The sequence below is a fragment of the Zalophus californianus genome, chromosome 7, assembly GCF_009762305.2.
Source record: "Zalophus californianus isolate mZalCal1 chromosome 7, mZalCal1.pri.v2, whole genome shotgun sequence".
Classification (NCBI taxonomy): Eukaryota; Metazoa; Chordata; class Mammalia; order Carnivora; family Otariidae; genus Zalophus; species Zalophus californianus.
The window spans coordinates 81,354,428-81,367,824 of NC_045601.1; the positions used below are offsets into that span (position 1 = coordinate 81,354,428).

At 39.2% G+C, this 13,397-nt stretch overlaps 1 pseudogene; it reads right to left on the bottom strand.

Moving 5' to 3' along the window:
* Positions 1-11,714: 11,714 nt before the first annotated feature.
* On the bottom strand, positions 11,715-12,379 carry LOC113927805 (annotated as a pseudogene).
* Positions 12,380-13,397: the final 1,018 nt, after the last annotated feature.

Below are 13,397 nucleotides of genomic sequence, written 5' to 3' on the forward strand. Positions count from 1 at the left end.
TACTGTTTTTGTTTAAGAAGCACAGTGGGGATTTCTCTTGCTTTTTCTCTTAGTTGAATTTTAATGCCTTTTCATTGTTCCTCAGTTCATCACTATCCTAAACCCCCCTAAAGCTGTCCTAAACCAGGCTTCTTCACACAGTTACTTGCCTGTCTTTGGAATCATCTGCATTTTGGACCACTGTCTTAGCCCTCCTTATCTATCCAATCTCATTTCCACCCACTGCCTCTTTCCATTTCTTATACTTTACACAAGCCATTTTGAAGTGCTGATGTATTCAGAAAAGATAGTTACGCCCTTTATGACATTGGAGGGTTGCCAGGCTAAATCCAATGAGTCCGTCAGAACAAAAACTATTTGTCCCCTCTAAGAAGTTTTCCCAGGACACCTGGCTGACTCAGACAGAAGAGCATGCAGCTCTTGATCTCAGGGTTGTGAGTTCAAGCCCCACCTTGCGTGTAGAGATTACTTAAATAAAAAAATAAACTTTAGGGGCGCCTGGGTGCCTCAGTCGGTTAAGCATCTGCCTTCGGCTCAGGTCATGATCCCAGGGTCCTGGGATCAAGCCCCGTGTCAGGCTCCCTGCTCAGCAGAGAGCCTGCTTTTCCCTCTCCCTCTGCCTGCTGCTCTGCCTACCGTGCTCTCTCTCTGTCAAATAAATAAATTTAAAAAAATACACTTTAAAAAAGGAAGAAGAAGAAGTTTTCCTTAACCCCCTTATCCAACACTTAGGTGCAGTTTAGTGGTCTTTTTCATCTCTCTCCCAGGACTCATTGCATATATCTCTTCCAACATTTATTTCACTATTGATATTTTACTTATACGTATCCCCCAACTGAACACAGCGTCTGGACTCCTCACATTGGCTCTGCTCATTCTAGTCTATTCTCTCTCCACTCGTAGAGTTACCCCTCTTCTTAAATCTGATTATGTCATCTCTTCTACAAAATCCTGGTGACTTTCAGATCAGTTAAGACTCATTTATATGATTACAGAATCTTTCATAATCCTGAACTTACCCTAGTCATAGGAATATACACATGCCCAGTCCTTTTATAATGCTCCCCTCAGTCATCAAAACTTAGTCTGTTATTTCCTCTGTCCTGAGTCTGGCAGAATTGTTTTTCTTTTCTCTGTTTTCCAGAGCACCCACTTCATACCCATATTGTAGCACTTATTAAGTGGTATTATCATTACATTTTTGTACTTGTTTCCCTCTGTAACAACTCTCCAAAATACTGAGCTTTTTAATTAGAAATTTTGCCCTATTATTTTTTCTTATTTCTAGAAGATTAGCACAATGCCTGACTCATTGAATTATAATAACTGCTGAAATGTATTGAATGCTGTGTGCTAGCACTATACCGAGGACTTTACATAAATCATCCCAATAAATTCTCAGGCCTATGAGGTAATACAATGAGGATGTGCTTTTTGCCTGCCTAGCTTCTTAATTCCCATCATTTGTGGAGAATTCTTAATTTTTTAATGTTATTTATTTATTTATTGTTGAAGATTTTATTTATTTGCCAGGGAGAGAGAGAGAGAGAGAGAAAACACAAGCAGGCAGAGCAGGCAGAGCAGGCAGAGCAGGCAGAGCAGGCAGAGCAGGCAGAGGGAGAAGCAGACTCCCCACTGAGCAGGGAACCTGATGTGGGACTTGATCCCGGGACCCTGGGATCATGCTCTAAGCTGAAGGCAGATGCTTAACCAACTGAGCCACCCAGGCGTCTTAAGAATTCTTAATTTTGAGTCTTGGTAGGAGCAGGGCCCACTTCACACTTGGGAAACTAAGTTTGGCCAAAGTCCTTCTTGCCACTATCTGGCACCTAGGGCATAGTCATGGCATGAGACCCAGGTTAACTCAATTGGATGCTCTCACCTGAAACTTGGAATCTGGACAAAGTGATGCAAAGATGCTGAGATAAAGGTAATTCACAGTGGTGTAGAGGTAATTATGGCAACCCAGGTCTGGTCATGACAGTGCTGACAGTGACATCCTAAATGAATGGCCCTGCACATCTTACACACCAGTTCTCCATCATATTCAGTGATTGTGTGAGCTACATGATACTTGTCCAATACATTCTTCTCCTTGATAAGTTAGCCAGAGTTTGTTTCTGTTGCTTTCAACCAAGAACCCCGATTAATACAGAAAAGTTCTATCATTATCCCTAATCTTACAAAAAAGGAATAAATAGGTCCTCAAGTGATTACAGGAAAGAAGCAGATCCCTAAAGAGATAGTCTTGGGATTTTTTCCTTAGGATATATCTTAGCCCATCTTCATATCTCATCAACATCTGCATCTCCCATACTTTATCATGAAAAACTAATATTTGATGATCCCTGTAAAATCATAAATGATTTTGTTAAAAAAACTGAATGATGTTTTAAACATCATCCCTGAACTTACCCTAGAAAGAAGGTAGCCTAATATATTTTAGAAGCATTTTCAAGATAAAAGACTAAAATTAAAGCTGAAATGTCATTTATCAATAGATATTTTGTCTGATTTTTTTTTTCTTGGAGCCCAACAAGGGACTTGAACTCATGACCCTGAGGTCAAGACCTGAGCTGAGATCAAGAGTCAGACGCTTATGTGACTGAGCCCCCATAGGTACTTTAAAAAATTTTTCTTAACCTGATCACCACACATTTTTTTATCATTCTATCTCCTGGAATTTTCTGTAACTATGGTTTGCCTTATTCCCTTATTCCCAGCTAGTTTTTCCTGAATTGTTCTAGTGGCATTATAATTAAAACTGAAACAAAAGCACAAGTGTGACCAAAGATCATCAGCTCAAACACTTAACTGTCAAATGTCTTAAAAAACAATCTTACAAGGGCACCTGGCTGGCTCAGTCAGTAGAGTATGCAACTCTTGAGATCAGGTTTTTATGTTCGAGCCCCACATTGGGTCCAGAGATTACTTAAAAACAAAATCTGTGGTGCCTGGGTGGCTCAGTCGGTTGAGCGCCCAACTCTTGATTTCTGCTTGGGTCATGATCTCAGGGTCTTGAGATCGAGCTCCGCTTCAGGCTCTACGCTCAGTGGGGAGTCAGCTGGGGTTTCTCTCTCTCTCTCCCACTACCCCTCCACCCACTCATGTGTACATACTCTCTTTCTCTCTCTAAAATACATAAATAAATCTTTTTAAAAAAAATCTTCCATCTAATTTGCCATATACAGTGATCTTCAACTCAGTGCGGTAATTTGAAAAGGGACAAAGAAGAATCAGTTATTTTTTTCAGACTTAAATGGGTCAGATGTAACCTAACCAAATTGTAGAAATTAAAAGAAAGCAAATGAGTGAAGGCATTCTGGAAATGCAGAGTTATGTTTAAACTTATATAAATGAAGTGAATAGTGTGAGAAGGAAACAGGTTCCAGGCCTGGCTCTCCAAGCCTGTGACCTGGATAAGTCATTTAATCTCACTAAGACTCAATTTACTCATCAATAAAATAGCAATGATAATAATACCTCCTGCTCAGGGAAAAGACTAAGACAATGCAAAAATGAAAGCATTTTGCAAACTAAAAAGAGGTTTACAAGCATCATATTATCAATCCCACCAATAGATATTGTAAACAAATATTTTCAACAGAATACATTCATGTATAATTTTGAATTTGCTACATACTAGAAAAGTTTGTAAATATATATATATTTTTTTGTAAATATATTTGAGCAAGAAAAATCTTTAAAAATAAAATCAGTGCTAAAACTTATTTGAAATTAGCTTTGTTTTAAACAGGATAATACGAGAAGTCAATTATGGAATTTCTTTTTATATTGTTTTGATGAAATCTGAATATTAAAAAATTCATAGAAACTTATATGACATATAACTTCTAAAAATTTTTCCTACTCTACAGAAGTCTTCCTGCTATAGTTTAGGAATATAATGAGAAAAGTAATTGAATATCTATTTTTCTTGCATATTCTAAATACATGATTACACTTGAATTTATGGATATTATTTAATTTTAATAAAATCTTTTAAATAAATAAAATAAAGAAGATTTGAGAAAGTAAAAAACAAGACTGAATTAAATTTTTTTTAAAGATTTTATTTATTTATTTGACAGAGGGAGACACAGCGAGAGAGGGAACACAAGCAGGGGAAGTGGAAGAGGGAGAAGCAGGCTTCCCGCTAAGCAGGGAGCCCCATGTGGGACTTGATCCCAGGACCCTGGGATCATGACCTGAGCCGAAGGCTGACGCTTAACAACTGAGCCAGCCAGGCACCCCAAGACTGAGTTAAATTTTAAGACAGGAAACCATAAATATATATGTTATAAATAGATGATCTGCATAAAGAATTCAGTGTCACAATTCAGAAAGTTCCATTCTCCAAAGCCTATGTAAAGAGTTCAGAAAATACACCAAAAAATTAGTGGTGTTTAAAATCTGCAAAATTATATTTTTATAAATCCCTAATTGGTTATAAGTATCATTTTCAGTAATTGGTTTGTTGATTCTTATTTAGACATTATCATTAATATGATTCAACTCTCAGATTGGATTTAATGCCCACTGAGATATTTTGTGCAGATCTTTATGTTAGTACACTTCATATTATACTGAATGTTTTATTTACCTGTCTGTGAGCTCACTGAGATCTTACCTGTCTTTGGACATCCAGAATCAGCTGGGGCAAAAAAGGGATGCACTCAGTAAATATTTGTGGAATGGAACCGAGCTAAATGAACTTGAGCTCTGGCAGGTCCATATTCTTGAGAGTGGAGGTCCTTCGGAAATAAGTTTTTTAGGACATTTTAGAACTTTGTCATTGGAGAGAAGGGGCTTTGCCCAACTCTCCATGGGAACATGGAATTTAAATTTAAATCACCATTCCACAGATAAATATTTATAAAGAATCTGTATATACATTTTATTTCATTTTTCTAAAAAGTGCATTTTCACAATACTTATACATTATTATTTTCACCAGTTATCCTTCAGTTTCATATGTGTTAAAACATTTGTGATATTGCCCTCTTATAAACAATGTCAAAAGGAAAATAAATTGTATCTTCTCTAAAAGTTATGAATGAAATATTCAAAGTTGATATGTTGATGTAATATAAAAATTATATAATATTTATTTTTTTATATATAATACTTACATCAGCAAAAGATTTGGTGTGGGGAGTACTGTTTAAACAAATCAGTGATACACAATAGTCTCCTGAAAAAAAATGCTTGTTAAATAAATGAAAACACTGGTAATGGCTGTTTTCTTGCTTTAAAAATAGTAGTTTCTTTTCTTTTTTTTTTTAGATTTTTTTTATTTATTCATCTGAGACACAGAGCTACAGAGAGAGAGAGAGCATGAGCAGGGAGAGAGGAAGAGGGAGAGGGAGAAGCAGGCTCCTCGCTGAGCCAGGAGCCCGATGTGGGGCTCAGTCCCAGGACCCTGGGATCATGACCTGAGCTGAAGGCAGACGCTTAACCATCTGAGCCACCCAGGCGCCCCTAAAAATAGTAGTTTCTTGAAATAGCTCAAGGAAGTATCAAGCAATCACTGACCAGGAAGTGTCTAATATGTCAGAGTTAAATATTATCCTACAGTTAACAATAAACATAAGTTTGAAGAGATCAAAGCATTAAATGTGTTCACAGAGTAATAACCTGAGTTCACTCACATAGGCTTTATTGAGATTTACCAAATAATTATTATATTAGTCAGTCTTTGCTGTGTAGCCAACCAAATCTCAATGACATATAACAAAAAGCATTTATTTTTCTCCTGGGCAAGTATATAGTTCTCCTGGGACAACTCTAATCCAGGCTGCTGGTAAATTCAGCTCTGTTCTAGCGTCTCATTCTGGGGTTCAAGATGAAGGTCCAGTGGCTACCTGGGGTATACTCCCCTTGGGTCAGAGGTCAGAAACATCCTGTGTCTCTTAAAGTCTGAACTCAGAATTAGCACACTGCTAGTTCTGCCCACATTCTTTTTTTTTATTTTTTAATAATTTTTTTAAAAGATTTTTTATTTATTTGATAGAGAGAGACACAGCGAGAGAGGGAACACAAGCAGGGGGAGAGGCAGAGGAAGAAGCAGGCTTCCCACTGAGCAGGGAGCCTGATGCAGGGCTCGATCCCAGGACCCTGGGATCACAACCTGAGCCAAAGGCAGATGCTTAAGGACTGAGCCACCCAGGCGCCCCTCTGCCCACATTCTATTGGCTAGAGAAAGTCAGATGAGCAAGCCCAGCATCAATGGGGCAGGATAAATAGTCTTATCATGAATGTGTAGGTAATGAAGTTTGCTGAACAATAATCTAATAATCTAAATAGTCTAATTTATCTAGTTTACTAGATATTCAAAATGATGTATTAAAAAGGGTCGGAAGATGAAGAAGAGGTATTGTGGCAGGCCTCTGAGATGCTGGTGTTGTTCTATTTTTTTACCTTGGTGGTGATTACACAGGTGGATTCCCTTGGCTATATATTCATCAAGCTATACAGTCAGTCATGACCTGTATAATTCATGATATACTTCAAACAGAAGCTTATATTTTAAAAATTAAAAATTAAAAATTTTCAGTATTTTAGATTTCTGAATTTTTAGTTACTTTCTCTTAGAAAAGTCATGAATGACATGATTCTTGAATAGAAAAGTCCTTTTTTAAAAATTAGCGTGAGGGGTGCCTGGGTGGCTCAGTCATTAAGCGTCTGCCTTCGGCTTATGTCATGATCCCAGGGTCCTGGGATCGAGCCCTGCATCGGGCTCCCTGGTTGGCGGGAAGCCTGCTTCTCCCTCTCCCACTCGCCCTGCTTGTGTTCCCTCTCTCGCTGTGTCTCTCTCTGTCAAATAAATAAATAAAATCTTTTAAAAAATAAAAATAAAAAATAAATAAAAATTAGTGTGAGATGAAACACCTGGCTGGCTCAGTTGGTAGAGCATGCGATTCTTCATCTCAGGGGTCATGAGTACAAGCCCCATGTTAGGGGTAAAGTTTACTTTAAAAAATTGCTGTGAGAAAACGTGTCTTTTCAAAGAAATAATATGTACCCCTGAGATTAAGTATTTTATTTGTATATTTATTAATAATGTGAAGATAACCAGGCTAAGTTAATTCAAGCAAATTGATAAAAATATCTAAGATCATTTTTGTATACACTCAGAAATTGTAATTTTGCTTTTGGACATTTTAAAACAAATGTAGAGGGGGTGCCTGGTGGCTCAGTCGGTTAGGTGTCTGCCTTTGGTTTGGGTCATAATCCCAGTCCTCGGATTGAGCCCCACATGGGGCTCCCTGCTCAGCGGGGAGCCTGCTTCTCCCTCTCCCTCTGTCCCTTCCCCCTGCTCATGCTCTCTCTCTCTCTCTCTCTCAAAATCTAAAAATAAATAAAATAAAAAAATAAAACAAATGTAGATAAGTGTATTAGTTATTGCCAATTTGATCATGCCAATAATAATTACAATAAACAGAATTAGAAAACAATCTGCTTCAATATATACCCCCCAAAATTTAGTATTATCTTCTAATAACATTTTTAAACCAAAAAATTAGGAATTAAAAAAAGTTTTTTAAGAAGTTTATTTATTTATTTAAGTAATCTCTGCACCCAACATGGGACTTGAACTCAGAATCCTGAGATCAAAAGTCCCATGCTCTTCTCATTGAGCAAGCCAGGTGCCCCCCAAAATAGTTTTCATAATTTATAAAGTGTATATAAACATCTTTTAAAAAGCTAAAACAAATTATCAGAATACCTCTCTTTAGAAAATATAATAATTGGGGCGCCTGGGTGGCTCAGTCGGTTAAGCGACTGCCTTCGGCTCAGGTCATGATCCTGGAGTCCTGGCATTGAGTCCCGCATCGGGCTCCCTGCTCAGCGGGGAGTCTGCTTCTCCCTCTGACCCTCTTCCCTCTCGTGCTCTCTATCTCATTCTCTCTCTCTCTCAAATAAATAAATAAAATCTTTAACAACAAAAAAAGAAAATATAATAATTGTTTCTTGGGGCATCTGGCTGGCTCAGTCAGTAAAGCACACAACTCTTTATCTTGAGTTTAAGCCCCATGTTGGGTGTAGAGCTTAAAAACAACAACAACAACAACCCAAAAAACCTGTTTTCCTGAAACATTTCAGTTGTGTGTGTGCGGGAAGGAGGAAAAGAGGAAGGGAGAGAGGGAGAGAGAGGAGAAAGGCATGTGGGTGGCAGGGAGGGGACAGAGGAGGAAAAGGGGGGAAGGGTGCTGTATAGGAACTGTTTTATGGGGGGCAAAATCCAAAATCTAAAGTACACTTATCAGTGAAGTCATTGTCAAAAAGTCTAAACAGCCATTGCTTATCCCAGGAAGGATGGAATCTCCAAAAATGAACCTAGTCTTGCCCTGGGTTTTTTAGGTTACTTGACAACTTGAGGAAATCATGACGGATGTTGTGTCTAGAGAATAATTTCTCCTCAGGAGTTCTGTGGTTATCCTATTTGTAGCCAAGTCTCTAATGATTTAATATGAAGACAACTGAAGGACTGTTATAATATGCTAATTAGTACTTCAAATACTGTTGATGACAAGCAACAATTTATTCTAAAGCCAACAACCTAAATGAACAACAGGTAGAGACATGGTCACAATAAACACTTGGGTTACTGGCTCACTTCAGCATTTGCTGTTATTTTCACCCTCTGTGTGTTGTTGGTGTCTTTTTCATGTGGTCTCTTGTGTCTTGCTCTGCTTCAGTCTGTTTGAACACACCTCATTTTATTCTGTTTTCCTCTCCAGATTCCAAATTGATTTGTTTACAGCGGCTTTGTCATACATTCTGATATTTCTTTTCCTGGCTCCTCTCAGGCATTTTTCCTTTTATATAAGCTTTGAGATTTTACATATAAAACAATAACACTACTGGTATTATATAAAACTGAATTATAGTTATATAAAATTAGAACGGAACTGATGTTCTTACAGTATAATACCATTGCATCTAAAAACATGGTTCTGGGGCACCTGGGTTGCTCAGTCGTTAAGCGTCTGCCTTCAGCTCAGGTCATGATCCCAGGGTCCTGGGATCGAGCCCCGCATAGGGCTCCCTGCTCAGTGGGAGGCCTGCTTCTCCCTTTTCCACTCCCCCTGCTTGTGTTCCCTCTCTCGCTGTGTCTCTCTCTGTCAAATAAATAAATAAAATCCTTAAATAAAATAAAATAAAATAAAAACATGGTTCTTCATTATCCATTCCTGCAGGTCTTATTTATGACCATCAATCAAATTGTATAGTTTTCTCATTCAAGGCATATGCTTTTTTGTAAAATTTATCTCTAAGTATTTTATAGGTCTCGGCCATTACTGTGAATAATTTTCCCCCAATTTCTTTTCTAGAGTCTCATCGTGTATTTATTTATCAAAGCAATGTACCAAATTTTTAAAAAACGTTTCCTAAGTTTTCTAGTTACATAGTCCCCTACTCAATATAAAACAGTCATCTCTTATTTTCCAAGGTTTTTATAGCAGTTATTTCATTCTCTTATCTTAGGACATTTGCTGTAAGTGAAAAAACAATGTTGAGTAGCATGAGAGCCTGTCTAGTTCCTTTTTTTTTAAGATTTTATTTCTTTATTTTAGAGGAAGAGATCGTGAGCGGGGGGGAGGGGTAGAGGGAGAAGCAGCCTTCCCACTGAGCAAGGAGCCCACCCGATGTGGAACTCGTTCCCAGGACACTGGGATCATGACCCGAGCCAAAGGCAGATGCTTAACCGACTGAGCCACTCAGGCGCCCATAGTTCTTGATATTAAATTACCTGGTTGTGTTTCACCATTTAATATATTTTGTTACTAAGATATTATAGTCTATATTATAACATATGTCTCTAATCTCAAAGATTAGAGAATAATTTAATTATGAATAATTAAATTTTTATATGATCATATAAATTTCTTCCTTTAATCTTTGAGATAACAATTGACATATTTTCTCATATTGAACATCCCTAAACTTGGTTATCACTTGTTTCCTTATTACTGGATTCTAATTGCCAATGTTTTATTTAGATTTTGTCAATCTTTATTTTTTTATTTTTTAAAGAACAAACATTTATTGAATACTTCACATGTGCCAGGTGCTGATATACTGATAAAAATATAAATGTCTCATAAAAATACCAAGTGATTTTTAAAGTAAATTAAAAATTATCCCAAAGAAGGACCGTCCAAGGCTAAGAAAGAACAGACGGGAGCAAGCCCCCCGCCCCAATTCCTCATTTCCTGAGCGCTGGTGCCACGGCACCAGGCTCTCCAGGACGGACTGGGTTTTCGCTGCAGTAACCATCCCACAGTCTCTGATTTTCAAAAGCAGACGTGTATTTCCTGCTCACCCTCCACATCCACTGCAGGCCCACCGCTCCGCTCAAGCACCTGCTTGTGTGTGGAAAACTGCCCGTAGCCATGTCAGAGAGAAAATAAAGCTCTGCTCGGTACTTCCTTTCATGTTTTGTTAGCAAAGCAAGTCACCTGAGGTGGGGAAGTGTTATTCTTCAACCCCCTTTTTTTAAGTTTTTATTTTGAAATGATTCTAGATTCACAGGAAATTGCAAAAACACTACAGAGAGGTCTTGTGTATCTTTTACCCAGTTGCCCGCAATGAGAACATCTTGACCAAGCACAGAATCACCCCCAGGAACTGGCCGCTGCGCACCACCCACAGACCTCACTTGGAGTTCACCAGTGTTGCGTGCGTGTGCAGGTTCTATGTAATGCCACCTGTGGAGTTGTGTGTAACCACTGCACAATCAAGATGCATAAGAGCTCTGCTTCCCCTAAGATCTCCCTTTTCTGATCCCCGCCCCCCACCCCCTTAACCTCTGCCAACCACCAATCCGCTCTCCATTCAGGAATGTTACATCAATAGAAACACAGTATGTAAGCTTTGGGGACTGGCTTTTTTCACTCAGCACAAGGCCCTTGAAAGCCATCCAAGTTGCAGGTATCAGTAATGTGCGGTGGTGTGGATGAATGATGAATAATTTTTGAAATAGAACAGTCTAGCATGCTTCTCACGTCCTTTTCGCTATAGTGTTTGGTTTCAGATGGCAGTTTCAGTTTCTCCAGGGCCTGGAGCATTGCTGTGGCTTTAGCCGAGGGTGCAGGGGCGGTACGCGCACAGAAGGCACCTGGGCTACGTTCCTGTCGTCCCTCCAAGAACCGGGGCAAGGAGGAAACATCCAGGAGGCTTTCAGATACTAGTTCCAAGGATTCTCAACTTCTTTCATGGAGGCAAGTCGTGTCTCCTTGAGGGGCTGGAGCAGATGACGGGCCCCTTCACAAGTCCTATGACACCCCAGGAAAGCTGCTGTGAACAATCAGCGGTCCACGGGGTAGAGTCCGAACTGGCCCGTGTTAAGGGGACAGACCGCGTGAGGCAGAGGCCTACGTCCTAAATCAGGTCTTGGCCAAGCCACTAAGCTGTTTGTACTTCGGTTTTTTACCTGTTCTTAGGTGAGGAGAGCAGATTTTAGATAGGTTCTAAGATTTCTTCCCACTATAATTCCATGGATTCAAGTTGGCAAAAGCATCCCGAGTTCTAGAGATGCCTGCAGTCAGGAAGTCATAATGAGATGTTACATTCTTTATTTTGAAAATTAGGCCAGGGAGAGCCCCACTTTGCAGGGGAGGGGAGGAGGTTATAACTTTTCAATCTACCAAGGAAATAATAGAGAAATGTCACACAGGATCCTTTACATATTATATTACTATCTGCATTTAGATTCCATGGTCTAGCCCAGAATCATTATTCACATAACAGCGAAACTCACTTCCCAGGGTCCGGGTGTGTTTTGGAATAAACTTGCACATCTTCATGCCAAGAATTTTTGCTGCGTCTTCTTCCATGACAGCACCTGTGCACAGCAGAATCTTGCCCTGAGTCAGATACTTGATGGTTTCTGATGTTTTTCTGAGACACTCCTTGGAAAGGTAGGGGGGATCTGCTATTACGATGTCAAAACTACGTGCAATTTTTTCAGGTAAATCCAATGGATTATTGTAATCATAGAAGATAAACTCCTCTCCGTATATAGCAAATCTTTTGTCATATTCAAAGATGTATACAGAAAAGTCTTCTCTGTGTAGGGCTCTCAGTTTCTGGTAAACACTGGCGGCGCTCACACAGGCTATTCTGCCACCTTCTCCAGCAGCTGCAATCGCTTCCTTCGCAAGTCCCAAAGCGGTGTCCTGACTACCAAAACTGGCTCAGCTGCCAGTTCTCTTCTATTATTCCAATGTTATATTTATTATCCCTGCCTGGGTCACTTTGTTGCTTCTGCTCAGCATAAAATTCCTGGAGGGCTGTTAAGGTGTGGGAAGACAGCGGGGGGATATGGTCATCATCAGAGTCACTCATTTCACAAATTGTCTATAACCTTGGCGCCCGGGATCATCCACTCACAAGCCACGCGTGCGCAGTAGATTTTGTCAATCTTTAATCATAAATTACATAATTCCTTAGTTTTCCTTTCTGACACCATCTTTACTAGAGTTTTTTATTAAAGGTATGCTGGTCTCATAAATGAATTGGGAGTTTTTCACCCATTTCTATGGGCTGGAATTTTTAAAATAATCTCAGATTTAAATGTTTAAAAGTTCAAATACAAGAATTGATAGGGTCTTTGTTCATATTCAGGGGTAGCTCAGTAACCCCTTGTCTTCTCAATGTACATAGTGTAATCAAGTTGTCTACTTTTTTTTTTTTTTTTTTTTTTAGAGAGGGAGAGCACAGTGTGGGGCGAGGAGTGTAGGGGCAGAGGGAGAGGGAGGGAGAGAATCTTAAACAGTCACAGAGCCCATCGCAGGGCTCAATCTCATGACCCTGAGATCATGATCTTAGCCAAAATTAAGAGTCCAACGCTTAACTGACTGAACCACCCAGGGGCCTCAAGTTGTCTACTTCTTGAATCAGTTCTGATATTTTTAACTTTCTAAGAATCCACTTATTTCCCCCAAGCTTTCAAATTTCTGGTCATGTTATATGTCTCTATTTATTTAAAGTAAGCCAGAATAAGATCAAAAAGGAAGAAAGGAGCATTGAACAGACTATGTAGAACCCTTATAAGTTTGCCTTCTACATAATTTATTCCATTAATTACTTACTCAGTACTACATCCTGCTAAGAGCTGGGGATATAATGGTGAGCAAAAAGAGACACAAACTGCCTTGTGTAGCTTTCTTTTCTTTTCTTTTTTTTAAAGAGCTTATTTTTAACTAATTTCTACACCCAAATGTGGGGCCTGAACTCACAACCCCGAGATCAAGAGTTGCGTGTTCTATTGACTGAGCCAGCCAGGGGCCCCTAATGTCTCTCTCTCTCTCTCTCTTTTTTAAAGTAGGCTCCGCACCCAGCATGGAGCCCAACGTGGGGCTTGAACACACAACCCTGAGATTAAGACT